Genomic DNA, 5,276 nt, shown 5'->3' on the forward strand with positions numbered 1-5,276 from the left:
CCCAACACCTGCCGCCCACCCCTCCCAAATCTCAACAGATACATTTCATAAGGAATGCAAAGACTGTGTTTTATCTGAGGGGACACAGTGCAAACACTGTCTGTACGCTCTTGTCTTAAAATAAAGAGATGAAAAGGGCCCTGCGAGTTAAATGATATCCATGGCACAGGGTTCGGAGCTTTCTCAAATGGCATCTGTTTGATCAGGGCACTGTGTGTGGAGCCAGTGTGTACACACTGCACTAAAAACACCTGAAAGGTCCACAATTGGCTCAAGTCATGCAGCCTTGCTTGAGGACACATGCCTGAGGGCAGGGCTAACAACCAGGAAGGTGTGTTCCCCTGTCTCTGAGAGCAAACTGAGGCTTTGAGCATAAACATTTGCCGCATGATTATTCCTAAAGCAAGGCCAGGGAATTTATTACTGTATCATGTTCAACACCACTGATGAAACTCTGGGGACGTTCAAGTGGAGTTAGAACGAGTTCATCTGTTAAAGCAAAAGTTCTCATCTTGCAAGACTTCCATCAGATCACTGAACTTCATGCACAGAGACAGACAGGTAAACAATCACAAGACAGCAAGACTTTTTTTTTTTCTATTTTTCCCCCTCCCTCTCTCCTGCCTCTCTCTGTCTGCTCTGCTTGGAGAAGTCCAGAGACCACGCTCGTGTAAACAGAAACCCGATCCACTGCGCAGGGCTTGGGTTTCTCCCCCTCGTAGACCCAGTGGTGATACCTGATCCGACCCGGCTTTGGGAACAGGGCTTATCTGATGCCTCACAAAAGGCCCCTCTCTCCATGCTCTCCATAACAGCGCACATCTGGTGCCTCTGCAGGGAGCGCTGTCCCCTCGGCTTCCTCTGGGGCTGCAGGCTGGAAATAAAGACGTCTCGCTGTTTCTCCAGCAATCTACCGGGGTAGCACAAGTGACATGGGACTAGAGACAGTTGTCGGGTCTTAAGTTACAGTCCTCAACATCTGGGGCGAATTATGAAAATAGGCCTCTTTGTGTGTGATTGCTTGCTTTACTGTAAACTGGAGACGTGATTACAGCAAGCGTTCTTTGCAATTTAAAAGATGAAAACGTGTCTGTCTCTGTGAGGCTTGATTAAAGAATACAGTCTGTGCGGTTTATAGTTGTGTATTATCACCAATAGAGGGCGATATTTGTCCATAATTGGTGAACAAGCCCTTTAATCTGATGATTTTCCTGCATATAATTACAGTGCCTTGAGGACGTGAGTATTCGTGTACCCACAAATTTGTTACATTTTTTTTCTAGTACAGCCACAAATGTCTGTCTATTGTATTGGAAATGTATTGGTCGTACTAAGTGCTTTATTGTAAAGAAATAAAATTCAAAGAAATTGTCTTGAGAAGGAACATAGTTAATATAATTCACAGCTGTATAGCTTAATCTCGGTATAAACACACCTGATCTGTAAGTGCTTCAGAGGTTTGTTAGGGAACATTGGTGTGAAAGCTGCACCTCAAAAACCAAGGAACACAGCAGTTTGGAGAAGCAAGTTTAAAGCAGATTGTCATTTGAAAATACTTTTTTTGTTTTTTTTACACAAAATCTACCCAGAAAATGCCGTCCACCTGAACTGACAAGCTTGAGAAGGAGAGCATTACTGAGAGGTGGAGAAAATAAGGTTACCAGAGGTGGTAACTCTGGAGAAGCTGCACAGATCCGCAGCTGAGAAGAAAGTTGTGATTGAAAGAAAGTTGGAAGAAGTCTCAGTTGCAGTTTGCCACAAGCCTTGCAGAGGAGGAAGATCCTCAAGACAAATTAAACAGAAACTCTACGTAAATCGAGGCTGAAGGATACAGCTTGACTTTGCATTTCAGTTTTTACACAAAATTCGATATTTCATAAGTTTAAAGGTTGCAAATTCAGAGTTCCAAGTGGAAAATTTAGATTTTGGTCGACCTTAAAGTCATGTTACAGAAACAAAAACAAAAACTTCTGACAATGTCTTACTGAATCTTCCACACACTTAGCATACAAACTATAATTCGATGCACAAAAAACAAAACAAAAATCATTTTACCATATTAACGCTAGGCGTCACTGTCGCTGCATTTAGAAACCACTTGGAGAATTCAACAGGTACCAACTAATCAGTTGAACATTTCTCAAGCGCTTTTGTTTGGTTTAATAGAAATGTGTGAGTCTGTCAGAAGATGTAAGTAGTCGGCGTGTTGACATCTCAGTGAACATGAAAACTTAGAATTCACTCTCCTGATGGCTCCAGAATCACCATGGAAACACTAAGGTAGGATGCATTTTTTTTCGCGGAAGATGTGAGGCTGGGGTTCGACACGGTACATTTAATGAGAAAGGTGAATTACTTTCAAAATACAGGTAGCTGAAAAAGGTTCATTTGTTCACGTGCAACCGAGCATGCGTACTGGGACTCCACTTAAACAATTTAGAAACTCATTTAATTTGATCAGAACCATCCACGATTCAGATTCTCGTGATGAGAACGGCCGTCACTATCAATTTTGCGTTATAGGGACAAAAAGCATATGTTTCCACAACCTTCCGGACTGTAGGGCTCCACCTACGCCGCAGACCCGTCGGTATAAAAGGCTTCCGCTGATGCTGCGCTCACATTACATAGAAGCAGCGCCTGTTGGATGTCCTCCTCCATCTGGCCGAACCACTTCAGGAAAAAAAGAATTTACCTTTAAAGATGTCCAAAATGACGATCGCTCAGCTGGGGATGGTTTTGTTCGTATTATGCTTATCAACCCAGGTAAGATAACATTCACAGTCTGCTCTTAGCAACTATTTTTACATTTTTTTAGCACTATTTCATATTCATCGCGATTGGAGGAGAATTAACCACATTTCTAAAAGGCACGGAAGTTTTTGATTTTGAGGAAATCACGTATGATTGAACTTTATGATCTTTATGAACAGAATTAAAGTTAGTGTGGGAAACTTGTATTGAAGCAAATTAGAAAAAAAAGGTTAACGATTTAGTTCTCTTGTCAGTCACTTTGAACATTTTAGACATCTTCTGCATCAAAATGTATTTGTTTATTTTAAACTTGGTTGTATCACACATGATGAATGATTTAGGCACTGGCTGTCTGTCCACCATGTGGAAAGGTGGAGGAAGAATCTAAAGTTTCTTTTTGGTGCAATTTGCCAAATGTGGGTGTCACATTTCGAAACACAAGTCTCAGTCTCCTGTCTTTTAAACCAACCTACAAGTCATCAATATGTTGTTAGAGCACATTAGAACGATCACTTCTGCAATTTATAGTCATTTTATTCAGTTTTCAGTCAGATTATATACGTCCAGGGTGCTTCAATTTGAGATCTTTATCCCAGGACACGCTAAATTGTTGTCTTTCTGCGTCCTCCAACAGGTGGTCTCACAGGTTCTCACGACCGGAACAACATCCACCAACTCAACCTACAACCATACGGCCACCACCCCAGGCATCTTAAGCAGTCCAACCAACTCCACCTCCTCCACGGGAGCGGCGGTCTCGCTGAACGCAGGCGGCCTCACTGTCCTGACCCCAGTCCTCATCGGGGCCTTTCTCCTAAAGCCCTACTGCTAAATGGTCTCTCTTCTCTTCTCTCCTCTCCTCTGTGTCAACGCTCCGCCTCCCCTCCCGTCATCACTACCTGATCCAGCATCTCCTCTTCTTCAGAGACCACAAAACTCACGCGGATGGACCTTCATCAGTTATGACAACGCTCAACAAAAGGAGTTCGGGACCCCTCCACCCCACGCCCCTCTTACATAAACCTTTCCCTTGCACGGATTCAAAAACGGAATTTTGGTTCATCCCGCCCCCTCTCGGTTTGCGTTTCCACAGTCACGCCATCACATGCATTTGGAGACGCTCAGGGCTGCAGGTGTCATGTCACGAGTTCTGATTGAAATGTGGACCACTAGAGTGTACAGATTCCTTTTTCTTTTGCCACTTTGAATCGACCTGACAATCCATACAGCAGAATGGTGTTTTGTTTAGTTAAAGTGAAGTTTGGTGCATTTAGCTGGATTTTCTTAAGCTTTGCTTCTTTGGTCTGTAAACGTATGTAGCAAATATGTTGCCACATGATTTGTGTTAGTTCTGCCCTGTGATTTTATTTTATTTTTTTTAAATCTGGTCTTTTCATGATGAGGGTGTGGCAATTTTCTTTACTGCATCCATGGGTCTCACAGCCCAGGAAATGACTGTATGTAAAACAAAATGGGAAGGGTGATGTTAGATTTTTATTTCCCCTTATTAGTTTATATTTTGTATAAATTGAAATTGAAATGAGATTATGAAAGAAATGACAGTGTACAATAAATTATAAAACCAGATATTTGGAATCGCTTCTTATTTTGTTAAAAAATGAATTTCATCCCCGTCTTTCTCTCTCTCTCTCTCTCTCTTTTTTTTTCTTCTTCTAAATTTACAGATGTTTGTGTACATAAAATCATTCAACATGGACTCAAAGGGTGTGGCGATGTATTCATCAGGCTGCCGGCCAGTCTAGACAGGGAGCTGCTTGAGCTGCAGGCCAGCAAGGGACCCAGCATTCTCCTCCTACAGATCTCACTTGGAGAGCAGCCAGAGAAACACTAACTGGCAGCGTTTTCAGCCATGTCATCCTTGAATGTGTGGCAATTAAGAATCAGACGCCTCTTTACTGATAATGCAGAAAGGAGTAAAGCTATTGAGTCTGGCATGCTGATACCTGTTAAATGAAATTGAAATTGAATTCAAACTCATGCCTTTTTTTAAAATAACTTAAGGAATACATTTTCACTCCTGCAAGAAAACCGTTAATGTTGTTTTGGTAGGCCTTGAATTACCAGCGCACACACACAAAAAAACAAGATTAAGGATAAGGTAACACAAAGTAGCACATGCTTGTTTGGTAGAAAGAAAAATTATAAGTGGTTTTGAAAAAAAGTTTACAAATCAGATGTGAGAAGTACTCGTATAGACCACCAGACTTTCTTTGTTTGTACTCGGCCCTGATAGGTCAACGTCTTTTGCTTAAATAACAGCTGAAATTCTTTTAAGGGATGTCACTTACAGCTTTGCACATAGATGCAGAATTGTTTTTCCCACAGCATGATGTTGCCAACACCACGCCTCACTGCTGGCACCATGTGTTCAGAGCAATTTGCATTGTTAATTTTCTGCCACAAATAGTACTGAAATGTTTAGTTTAGACCAAAATACATTGTTCCACATGTTTGTTGAATCCGGTGCATGGTTACTGAAAATAAGGCTTTAAAAAAAAATA

General features: G+C 41.6%; 1 long non-coding RNA gene across 1 annotated transcript; it reads left to right on the forward strand.

Annotated features, from left to right (window-relative positions):
• Positions 1–1,589: 1,589 nt before the first annotated feature.
• Positions 1,590–4,341, forward strand: LOC145549807 (uncharacterized). Its single transcript, XR_014085661.1, has 2 exons — positions 1,590–2,766; positions 3,389–4,341. It is a non-coding gene; the product is annotated as an uncharacterized LOC145549807 (long non-coding RNA).
• The last annotated feature ends 935 nt before the right edge of the window (positions 4,342–5,276 follow it).

The sequence above is a fragment of the Poecilia reticulata genome, chromosome 21, assembly GCF_904066995.2.
Source record: "Poecilia reticulata chromosome 21, P_reticulata-male-v2, whole genome shotgun sequence".
NCBI lineage: Eukaryota > Metazoa > Chordata > Actinopteri > Cyprinodontiformes > Poeciliidae > Poecilia > Poecilia reticulata.